The sequence below is a fragment of the Aotus nancymaae genome, unplaced genomic scaffold, assembly GCF_030222135.1.
Source record: "Aotus nancymaae isolate 86718 unplaced genomic scaffold, 86718_ANA_hifiasm-v0.15.2.pri h1tg000076l, whole genome shotgun sequence".
Classification (NCBI taxonomy): Eukaryota; Metazoa; Chordata; class Mammalia; order Primates; family Aotidae; genus Aotus; species Aotus nancymaae.
The window spans coordinates 25,953,107-25,965,751 of NW_026988491.1; positions in this window are offsets into that span (position 1 = coordinate 25,953,107).

The window sequence follows — 12,645 nt, forward strand, 5'->3', positions numbered from 1 at the left end:
CAGTTGTAATACATGATCCACTCAAATATATTCTCCAGAATGAGCTATTAAAATGAAATACCAAAGTGGTTCCCCAAGACTCCAGTTTATAGTCTATATGTGCAGTGCAGCGTCACTGAACCAAAGCACGGTGTAATCAAGGAAATTTTATTTCTTGTCTTCTTTTTCCTAAGATGATTCTTACTCCCAGTTACATAAAAGTATACAAGAAAAGAAAAATTAACACACATAGAAGTAAATATAATGTATATCATATTGATACCAGCTTTGCTTTATCTATTAAAGGATAAAACAAACTTGCGGTTTCAGGATCTTGTAACTCTGTGTCCACTGGAAAGCACAGAAACTCTTTAGAGCCTCAAGAGTCTTATTTAATGCATTATTCAAGTAGTGTCCAACCACTGGTTAGATAGCTTAGCGCTCAAGTAGACTTGAAAATCTCTGTAGACTTAGCCGGGCGTGGTGGCGCATGCCTGTAATCCCAGCTACTCAGGAGGCTGAGGCAGGAGAATCGCTTGAACCTGGAAAGCGGAGGTTGCAGTGAACAAAGATCATTCAAAAAACCCTTTAAAACAGGAAATCTCTGTAAATTCACCTCAATCGAACAGTCCTGATAATTTACAGAAGCATGTAATACACTAAGAGATCCCTGATGTAAGATGTCTTTGCCTGTGAAGTGTTTTATGTGTTGATCTACTAGAGAGTGTGTAGGGGTGTGTGTGTGTGTGTGTGTGTGTGTAAGTATCTGTCTACCTGTATGGAGGTGGGTGAGTATGGGTTGTGCAGGTGTGTTTGTGTATGTGTTTACATTGTGTATGTGTCTGTTGGGATACCACCATTAGGAATTTGGAAGAGTGAAGACCATAAACTTGTAAACATGCTTGCTTCATAAGAATTGTACTGAACGCGTTCAAAAGTAATGAAACACAGTAAACAATTAGACATCAATTAAATTTAATGCTGGGCTGGAAAGAATTATTCAAGGCCAGGTAACAGGAAGAAATGTAGCCAAATTAATGAAAATTTTTAATTAATTAGTAGAATGAGACAGGAATTTTTTTTTTTTTTTTTTTTTTTTGAGACGGAGTTTCGCTCTTGTTACCCAGGCTGGAGTGCAATGGCGCGATCTCGGCTCACCGCAACCTCCGCATCCTGGATTCATGCAATTCTCCTGCCTCAGCCTCCTGAGTAGCTGGGATTACAGGCAAGAGCCACCGTGCCCAGCTAATTTTTTGTATTAGTAGAGACGGGGTTTCACCATGTTGACCAGAATGGTCTCGATCTCTTGAACTCGTGATCCACCCGCCTTAGCCTCCAAAAGTGCTGGGATTTCAGGCGTGAACCACTACACCCGGAAGACTTTTTTTTTTTTTTTTGAAACGGTGTTTCACTCTTGTTACCCAAGCTGGAGTGCAATGGCGCGATCTCGGCTCACCGCAACCTCCGCCTACCGGGTTCAGGCAATTCTCCTGCCCCAGCCTCCTGAGTAGCTGGGATCTAATTTTTTGTATTTTTAGTAGAGATGGGGTTTCACCATGTTGACCAGGATGGTCTCGATCTCTTGACCTTGTGATCCACCCGCCTCGGCCTCCCAAAGTGTTGGGATTCCAGGCGTGAGCCACCAAACCCAGCCATTGTTTTTTTTTTTTTTTTTTTTTTTGAGACAGAGTCTTACTCTGTCTCGCAGGCTGGAGTGCAGTGGTGCGATCTGCACGGCCAGATAATTATTTTTTTTTTTGAGACGGAGTTCCGCTCTTGTTACCCAGGCTGGAGTGCAATGGCGGGATCTTGGCTCACCGCAACCTTTGCCTCCCGGGTTCAGGCAATTCTCCTACCTCAGCCTCCTGAGTAGCTGGAATTGCAGGCACGCACCAGCGAGCCCAACTAATTTTTTGTATTTTTAGTAGACACGGGGTGTCACCACGTTAACCAGGATGGTCTCGATGTCTTGACCTCGTGATCCACCCGCCTCGGCCTCTCAAAGTGCTGGGATTACAGGCTTGAGCCACCACGCTGGGCCTTTTTTTTTTTTTTGAGGCAGAGTGTTACTCTGTCTCCCAGGCTGCAGTGCAGTGGTGGCATCTCACCTCATTGCAACCCCCGCCTCCCAGGTTCAAGCGATTCTACTGCCTTGGCCTCCTGAGTAGCTGGAACCACAGGCATGCACCACACCATGGCCAACTAATTTTTTTTTTTTTTTTTTTTTTTGTGAGACAGAGTCTTACTCTGTCTCCCAGGCTGCAGTGCAGTGGTGGCATCTCAGCTCATTGCAACCCCTGCCTCCCAGGTTCAAGCTATTCTCCTCCCTTGGCCTCCTGAGGAGCTGGAAACACAGGCATGAACCACCATGGCCAGCTAATTTAAAAAAAAAAAAAAAAAAAAGGCCCGCTGTGGTGGCTCACGCCTGTAATCCCACCACTTTGGGAGGCGGAGGTGGGTGGATCACGAGGTCAAGAGATCGAGACCATCATGGTCTACATGGTGAAACCCTGTCTCTAGTAAAAATGCAAAAAATTAGCTGGGCACGGTGGCATGTGTCTGTAATCCCAGCTTCAGTGCAGTGGTGCGATCTCAGCTCATTGCAACCCCCGCCTCCCAGGTTTAAATGATTCTCCTGCCTTGGCCTCCTGAGTAGTTGGAACCACAGGCATGCACCACCATGGCTAGTTAATTATTATTATTATTTTTTGAGACGGAGTTTTGCTCTTGTTACCCAGGCTGGAGTGCAATGACTCGATCTCGGCTGACTGCAACCTCTGCCTCCCGGATTCAGGCAACTCTCCTGCCTCAGCCTCCTGAGTAGTTGCGATTACAAGCATGCGCCACCGTGCCCAGCTAATTTTTTGTATTTTTAGTAGAGACGGGGTTTCACCACGTTGATCAGGAATGTCTCGATCTCTTGACCTCGTGATCCACCCGCCTTGGCATCCGAAAGTGCTGGGATTACAGGCTTGACCCACCACGCTCGACCTTTTTTTTTTTTTTCAGTCTGGAGTACAGTGGTCTGATGTCAGCTCATTGCAACCGCCGCCTCCCAGGATCAAGCGATTCTCCTGCCATGGCCTCCTGAGTAGCTGGAACCACAGGCATGCACCACCATGGCCAGCTAACTTTTTTTTTTTTTTTAAAAAAAGGCCCTCGTGGTGGCTCAAGCCTGTAATCACAGCAATTTGGGAGGCCGAGGCGGGTGGATCACGAGGTCAAGAGATCGAGACCATCCTGGTCAACGTAGCGAAACCCCGTCTCTATTAGAAATACAAACAATTAGCTCGGCACGGTGGCACATGCCTGTAATCCCAGCTACTCAGGAGGCCGAGGCAGGAGAATTGCCTGAACCCGGGAGGCGGAGGTTTCGGTGAGCTGAGATCGCCCCATTGCACTTCAGCCTGGGTAACAAGAGCGAAACTCCGTCTCAAAAAAAAAAAAAAAAAAAAAAATAGCCTGCCGTGGCGGTGCATGCATGTGGTTCCAGCTATTCAGGAGGCCAAGGCAGGACAATCGCTTGAACCTGGGAGGCAGGGGTTGTAATGAGCTGAGATCGCACCACTGCACTCCAGCCTGAAAAAAAACAAACAAGAGCAGAGTTTCGCTCTTGTTACCCAGGCTGGAGTGCAGTGGCGCGATCTCGGCTGACGGCAACCTCCGGCCCCTGGGTTCAGGCAATTCTCCTGACTCAGTCTCCTGAGTAGCTGGGATTGCAGGCACGCGCCACCGAGCCCAATTAATTTTTTGTATTTTTAGTAAACACGGGGTGTCACCATGTTGGCCAGGATGGTCTCAATCTCTTGACCTCGTGATCCACCCGCCTCGGCCTCCCAACGTGCTGGGATTACAGAGGTGAGCCAAAACGCTCGGCCTTTTTTTTTTTTTTTCCACGCTGGAGTGCAGTGGTGCGATCTCAGCTCATTGCAACCCCCGCCTCCCAGGTTCAAGCGATTCTCCTGCCTTGGCCTCCTGAGTAGCTGGAACAACAGGCACACACCACCATGACCAGCTAATTTTTTCTTTTTTTAAAAAAAGGGCCCTGCGTGGTGGCTCACGCCTGTAATCACAGCAGTTTGGGAGGCCGACGCGGGTGGATCAAGAGGTCAAGAGATCGAGACCATAGTGGTCAACATGGTGAAACACTGTCTCTAGTAAAAATACAAGAAATTAGCTGGCCACCGTGGCGCGGGCCTGTAAACCCAGCTACTCAGGAGGCCGAGGCAGGAGAATTGCCTGAACCCGGGAGGCGGAGGTTGCGGTGAGCCGAGATCGCGACATTGCACTCCAGCCTGGGTAACAAGAGCCAAACACCGTCTCAAAAAAAAAAAAAATTATCTGGCCGTGCAGAAGGCACCACTGCACTCCAGCCTGCCAGACAGAGTAAGACTCTGTCTCAAAAAAAAAAAAAAAAAAAAAAAAATCTTCTGGGCGCGGTGGCTAATGCCTGTAATCCAAGCACTTTTGGATGCTAAGGCAGGTGGATCACGGAGGTGAAGAGATTGGGACAATACTGGTCAACTTGGTGAAAGCGCGTCACTAATATAAATACAAAAAAATAGCTCAGCATGGTGGCGAGTGCCTATAATCCCAGCTACTCAGGAGGCTGAGGCAGGAGAATTGCCTGAACCCGGGAGGCGGAGGTTGCGGTGAGCCGAGATCGCGCCATTGCACTGCAGCCTGGGTAACAAGAGCAAAACTCCGTCTGAAAAAAAAAAAAAAATTAGCTGGCAATGGTGGTGCATGCCTGTGGTTCCAGCTACTCAGGTGGCCAAGGCAGGAGAATCGCTTGAACCTGGGAGGCGGGGGTTGCAATGAGCTTAGATCGCACTACTGCACTCCAGCCTGAAGAAAAAAAAAAAAAAAAAAAAAAAAAAAACAAGAGCTGAGTTTCGCACTTGTTACCCAGGCTGGAGTGCAATGGTGGGATCTCGGCTCACCAAAACCTTTGCCTCCCGGGTTCAGGCAATTCTCCTGCCTCAGCCCCCTGAATAGCTGGGATTGCAGGCACGTGCCACTGAGCCCAACTAATATTTTGTATTTTTAGTAGAGACGGGGTGTCACTACGTTGACCAGGATGGTCTCGATCTCTTGACCTCGTGATCCACCCGCCTCGGGCTCCCAAAGTGCTGGGATTACAGGCGTGAGCCACCACGCTCGGCCTTTTTTTTTTTTTTTCAGGCTGGAGTGCAGTGATGAGATCTCAGCTCATTGCAACCGCCACCTCCCAGGTTCAAGCAATTGTCCTGCCTTGGCCTCCTGAGTAGCTGGAACCACAGGGATGCCTCACCATGACCAGTTAATTTTTTTTTTTTTCAGGCTTGATTGCAGTGTTGCAATCTCAGCTCATTGCAACCCCCGACTCCCAGGTTCAAGCAATTCTCCTCCCTTGGCCTCCTGAGTAGCTGGAACCACAGGCATGCACCACCATGACCAGCTAATTTTTTTTTTTTTCTAAATGCCCTGCGTGGTGGCTCACGCCTGTAATTACAACACTTTGGGAGGCCGAGGCGGGTGGATCACAAGGTCAAGAAATCGAGACCATAGTGGTCAACATGGTGAAACCCTGTCTCTAGTAAAAATACAAAAAATTAGCTGGCCACGGTGGCACGGGCCTGTAATCCCAGCTACTCAGGAGGCTGAGGAAGGAGTATTGCCTGAATCCGGGAGGCGGAGGTTGCCGTGAGCCGATATCATGTCATTGCACTCCAGCCTGGGTAACAAGAGCGAAACTCCGTCTTAAAAAATAAAAAATTATCTGGCCGTGCAGATCGCACCACTGCACTCCAGCCTGCGAGACAGAGTAAGACTCTGTCTTAAAAAAAAAAAACAAAAACAAAAAACATTAGCTGGCCAAGGTGGTGCACGCCTGTGGTTCCAGCTACTCAGGAGGCCAAGTCAGGAGAATCGCTTGAACCTGGGAGGCGGGGGTTGCAATGAGCTTAGATCGCACCACTGCACTGCAGCCTGGGAGACAGTGTAAGACTCCGTCTCAAAAAAAAAAAAAAAAAAAAAAAAATAGCCTGCTGTGGTGGTGCATGCCTGTGGTTCCAGCTACTCAGGAGGCCAAGGCAGGACAATAGCTTGAACCTGGGAGGCAGGGGTGGTAGTGAGCTGAGATCGCACCACTGCACTCCAGCCTGAAAAAAAAAAATAAATAAATAAAAACAAGAGCTGAGTTTCACTCTTGTTACCCAGGCTGGAGTGCAATGGCGTGATCTCGGCTGACCGGAACCTCCGGCGCCCGGTTTCAGGCAATTCGCCTGCCTCAGCCTCCTGAGTAGCTGGGATTAATGGCGCGTCCCACCGTGCCCAGCTAATGTTTTGTATTTATAGTAGAGACGGGGTTTCACCATGTTGACCAGGATGGTCTCGATCTCTTGACCTCGTGATCCACCTGCCTCGGCCTCCCAACGTGCTGGGATTACAGGCGTGACCCACCACGCCCGGCCTTTTTTTTTTTTTTGAGACAGAGTCTTACTCTGTCTCCCAGGCTGGAGTGCAGTGGTGCGATCTGAGCTCATTGCAACCGCCTCCTCCCAGGTTCAAGCGATTCTCTTGCCTTGGCCACCTGAGTAGCTGGAACCACAGGCATGCACCAGCATGGCCAGCGAATTTTTTTTCTTTTTTTTGAGACGGAGTTTCGCTGTCGTTACCCAGGCTGCAGTGCAATGACGCTATCTGGGCTCACCACAACCTCCGCCTCCCGGGTTCGGGCAATTCTCCTTCCTCAGCCTCCTGAGTAGCTGGGATTACAGGCATGGGCCACCGTGCCCAGCCATTGTTTTGTATTTTTACTCGAGACAGGGTTTCACCATGTTGACTAGGATGGTCTCGATCTATTGACTTCGTGATCCACCTGCCTTGGCCTCCCAAAATGCCTGGATTACAGGCGTGAGCCACCACGCCGGCCCTTTTTTTTTTTTTTTTTTTTTTGAGACAGTCTTACTCTGTCTACCAGGCTGGAGTGCAGTGGTGCCATCTTAGCTCATTGCAACCCCCGCCTCCCAGGTTCAAGCGATTCTCCTACCTTGGCCTCCTGAGGAGCTGTAAACACTGGCAAGCACCACCATGGCCAGCTAATTAAAAAAAAAAAAAAAAAAAAGGCCCGCTGTGGTGGCTCACGCCTGTAATCCCAGCACTTTGGGAGGCCGAGGTGGGTGGATCATGAGGTCAAGAGATCGAGACCATCCTGGTCCACGTGGTGACACCCTGTCTCTAGTGAAAATACAAAAAATTACCTAGCCACGGTGGCGCGTGCCTGTAATCCCAGCTACTCAGGAGGCTGAGGCAGGAGATTTGCCTGAACCTGGGAGGAGGAGGTTGCGGTGAGCCAAGATCGCACCATTGCACTCCAGCCTGGGTAACAAGAGCGAAACTCCGTCTAAAAAAAAAAAAAAATTAGCTGGCCATGGTGATGCATGCATGTGGTTCCAGCTACTCAGGTGGCTAACGCCAGAGAATCGCTTTAACCTGGGAGGCGGGGGTTGCAATGAGCTTAGATCGCACCACTGCACTCCAGCCTGGGAGACAGTGTAAGACTCCGTCTCAAAAAAAAAATAAAATAAATAAAATAACTGGCCGCGGTGGTGCATGCCTGTCGTTCCAGCTACTCAGGAGGCCAAGGCAGGAGAATCACTTGAACTTGGGAGGCGGGGGTTGCAATGAGCTGAGATCACACCACTGCACTCCAGCATGGGAGACAGAGTAAGACTCTCTCAAAAAAAAAAAAAAAAAAAAAAAAAAGGCGGGCGTGGTGGCTCACGGATGTAATCCCAGCACTTTGGGAGGCCGAGGCGGGTGGATCACGAGGTCAAGAGATCGAAACCATCATGGTCAACATGGTGAAACTCCGTATCTACTAAAAATGCAAAAAATTAGGTGGGCACGGTGGCGCGTGCCTCTAATTCCAGCTATTCAGGAGGCTGAGGCAGGAGAATAGCCTGAATCGGGGACGCAGAGGTTGTGGTGAGCCGAAATCGCGCTATTGTACTCCAGCCTGGGTAACAAGAGTGAAACTCTGTCTCAAAAAAAGAAAAAGTTAGCTGGCCATGGTGGTGCATGCCTGTGGTTCCAGCTACTCAGGAGTCCAAGGCAGGAGAATCGCTTGAACCCGGGAGGCTGAGGTTGTGGTGAGCCCAGATCGCGTCATTGCACTGCAGCCTGGGTAACAAGAGCGAAACTCCGTCTCAGAAACAAAACAAAAAATAATTAGCTAGCCATGGTGGTGCATGCCCTTGGTTCCAGCTACTCAGGAGGGTAAGGCAGGAGAATCGCTTGAACCTGGGACGCGGCGGTTGCAATGAGCTGAGATCGCACCACTGCACTCCAGCCTGGGGGACAGAGTAAGACTCTATCTCAAAAAATAAAAATAAAAAAAAAGGCCTGGCATCGTAGCTCACGCCTGTAATCCCAGCACGTTGGGAGGCTGAGGCGGGTGGATCACGCGGTCAAGAGATCGAGACCATCCTGGTTAACATGGTGAAACCCCGTCTCTACTAAAAATAGAAAAAATTACCTGGGCACGGTGGTTAGTGCCTGTAATCCCAGCTACTCAGGAGGCTGAGGCAGGAGAATTGCCTGAACCCGGGAAGCGGAGGTTGCGGTGAGCCGAGATTGCGCCATTGGACTGCAGCCTGGGTAACAAGAGGGAAACTGCGCTCTTGTTTTTTTTTTCAGGCTGGAGTGCAGTGGTGCAATCTCAGCTCATTGCAACCCCCGCCTCCCAGGTTCAAGCGATTCCCCTGCCTTGGCCTCCTGAGTAGCTGGAACCACAGGTATGCACCACCACGGCCAGCTAACTTTTTTTTTTTTTTTTTTTTGAGACGGAGTTTCTCTCTTGTTACCCAGGCTGGAGTGCAATGACGCGATCTCGGCTCACCGCAACCTCCGCCTCCTGGGTTCAGGCAGTTCTCCTGCCTCAGCCTCCTGAGTAGCCGGGATTACAGGCACGCCCCACCGTCCCCAGGTAATTTTTTGTATTTTTGGTAGAGACACAGTTTCACCACGTTGACAAGGATGGTCTCGATCTCCCGACCTCGTGATTCACCCGCCTCGGCCTCCCAAAGTGTAGGGATTACAGGCGTTAGCCACCACGCCCGGCCTTTTTTTTTTTTTTTTTTTTTGAGACAGAGTCTTACTCTGTCTTGCAGGCTGGAGTGCAGTGGTGCGATCTGCACGACCAGCTAATTTTTTTTTTTTTTTGAGATGGAGTTCCGCTCTTGTTACCTAGGCTGCAGTTCAATGGCGCGATCTCGGCTCACCGCAACCTCCGCCTCCCGGGTTCAGGCAATTCTCCTGCCTGAGCCTCTTGAGTAGTTGCAATTACAGGCACGCGCCACCGTGCCCAGCTAATTTTTTGTATTTTTAGTAGAGACGGGGTTTCACCACGTTGACCAGGATGGTCTCGATCTCTTGATCTCGTGATCCACCCGCCTAGGCCTCTCAAAGTGCTGGGATTACAGGCGTGAGCCACCCTGCCCGGCCCGGTCAACTAAGTTTTGTATTTTTAGTAGTGATGGGGTTTCACCATGTTAGCCAGGCTGGTCTCCAACTCCCAACCTCAGGTGATCCACCCACCTCAGCCTCCCAAAGTGCTTCCGCAGCCCCACCAGCGTGTTTTTCACAATGGTTATTCTTTACGAAACATCCTGCACCGTCAGAGAGTTGGCTTTCTGGGAAACAGTTACAATAATATCCACAAGAAACCACTTAGTTGTATACATGTGTATGAGTGAGCCAACGTAGTACATGTGTAAGTAAATGTATTAGTATGAACAAAACTAGGAGGACCTACACTAAATAGAAAGAGTGGTCATTTCATTATTTCATTTTTAATTATTTTGGGGATATAGTAAGTGGATGTGTTTATGGGGTACATGAAATGTTTTGATATAGGCATGCAATGCATAATTATCACATCATGAAAGATGGGATATCCATCCTCTCAACCCTGCATCCTTTGTCTTACAGTCCAATTATCCTTTTTCAGTTATTTTAAAATGCACAGTTAAATTATTATGAATTATAGTCACCCTGCTGTGCTATCAAATACTAGGTCTTATTCATTCACTTTATATTTGGGGCCCATTAACCACCCCCACCTTCCCATCTCCCCCCACTACCCTTCCCAGCCTCTGGTAATCATCCTCCTACTCTCTATCTCCATGAGTTCAATTGTTTGGATGTTTAGATCCCACAAAGGAGTAAGAATACACAGTGTTTTTCTTTCTGTGCCTGACTTATTTCACTTAACATAATGACCTCCGGTTCCATCCATGTTGTTACAATCTCATTCTTTTTTATGACTGAATAGTACTCCATTATGTATACATACCACATTTCCTTTATCCATTCATCTGTTAATGGACACTTAGTTTACTTCCACATCCTGGCTATTGTGAGTAGAGCTGCAACAAACATGGGAGTGTGGATATCTCTTCGATTGGTTTCCTTTCTTTTGGCTATATACCCAGCAGTGGGATTGCTGGATTATATGGTTGCTCTATTTTTTGTTTTTTGAAGAACCTCTAAACCGTTCTCCATCGTGGTTGTACTAATTTACATTCCCACCAACAGTGTACAAGGGTTCTCTTTTCTTCACATCCCTGCCAGCATTTATTATTGCCTGACATTTTAACTAGGGTGAGGTGATATCTCATTGTAGTTTTTATTTGCATTTCTCTGATGATCAACGATGTTGAGCACCTTTTCACATGCCTGTTCGCCATTTGTGTTTTCTTTTGAGAAATGTCTATTCAACTCTTTTGCTCATTTTTAAAATCAGATTATTAAGGTTTTCTTTCCTATAGAGTTGTTGAGTTCCTTATATATTTTGGTGATTAATTTAGGGAAAAAATTTGTTTGCAAATATTTTCTCCTATTCTATGGACTGTTTCTTCACTTATTGATTGTTTCCTTTGCTGTGCAGAAGACTTTTAACTTGATCTGATTCCACTTGTCCGTTTTTGCTTTGGTTGCCTCTGTTTGTGGGGTGTTACTCAAGAAGTATTTGCCTGGAATGTGGTCCTGGAGAGTTTCCCCAATATTTTCTTGCAGTAGTTTCACAGTGTGAGGTCTTAGATTTAATTATTTAATTCATTTGGATTTGATTTTTGTATATGGTGAGAGAGATAGGGGTCTAAATGCATTCTTTTGCGTATGGACATCAGCACCATTTATTGAAAAGATTGTCTTTTCCCCAGTGTATGTTCTTCCTGCCTTTGTTGAAAATGAGTTCAATATAGGTATGTGGAATTTTTTCTGGATTCTCTGTTCTGTTCATTGGTCTATGTGCCTGTTTTTATGCCAGTACCAAGCTATTTTGGTTACTATAGCTCTGTAGTGTAATTTGAAGTCAGGTAATGTGATTCTTCTAGTTTTTGTTTTGTTTTGTTTTGTTTTCCTGTATGATAGCTTTGGATTTTCTGAGTGTTTTTGTAGTTCCATATAGATTTTATGACTTTTTTTCTATTTTGTGAAGAATGTCATTTGTATTTTGATAGGCATTGCATTGAATCTATATATCACTTTGGGTAGTATGGACATCTTAATGATATCAGTTCTTCCAATTCATGAACATGGACTATCTTTCTGTTTTTTGGTGTCCTCTTCAATTTCTTTCATCAGTATTTTATAGTTTTCATTAAAGAGATATTTCACTTTTTTGGTTAATTTGTATGTATTTAATTTTATTTGTGGCTTTTGTAAATTGGACCACCTATTTTTTTTTTTTTTTTTTTTTGAGATGGAATCTCACTCTGTCACCCAGAGTGGAGTGCGATCTCTGCTCACTGCAAATTTTGCCTTCAGGGTTCATGTGATTCTCCTGCTTTAGCCTCTTGAATAGCTAGGATTACAGGCATGCACCACCGCGCCCAGCTAATTTTTGTATTTTTAGTAGAGAAGAGGTTTCACCATGTTGGTCAGACTGGTCTCAAACTCCTGACTTCATGATCCGCCCACCTCAGCCTTCCAAAGTGCTGGGATTACAGGCATTAGCCACCACACCTGGACTTATTTCTTTTTCAGTTTGTTTATTGTTAGCATATAGAAATGCTACTGATTTTTGCATATTGATTTTGTATCATGCAACTTTACTGAATTTTTCAGTTCTAATATTTTGGTAGAGTCTTTTTGAAGGTTTTTAGTATAAAGGGATGATGAAATTTATCATATGTTTTTTCAGCATCAATCTAATTGATCATATGGTTTTTGTCCTTCATTCTGTAAATATGATGTATCACATTGATTGATTTGCCTATGTTGAACCATCCTTGCATCCCAGGGATAAATCCCACTTGGTCTTGATAAATTATCTTTCTAGTGTATTGTTCAATTCAGTTTGCTAATATTTTGTTGAGGATTTTTGCTTCAATAATCATCAGGGATATTGGCTTGTAGTTTTTGTGTTCTTTTTGTTGTCATTTGACGTGTCTTTGTCTGGTTTTGGTATCAGGGTAATATTGGCCTTATAGAATGAGTTTGCAAGTACTGCCTCTTCCTCTATTTTCATTTGTTTTAAGACATTTTTTGATTTCTTTTTTTAATTTCTTCATTGACCCGCTGGTCATTCAGGAGCATATTGTTTAATTTTCATGTATTTGAATAGTTTCCAAAATTCCTCAATTTGTAGTTTTATTCCATTATGGTCGGAGAAGATGC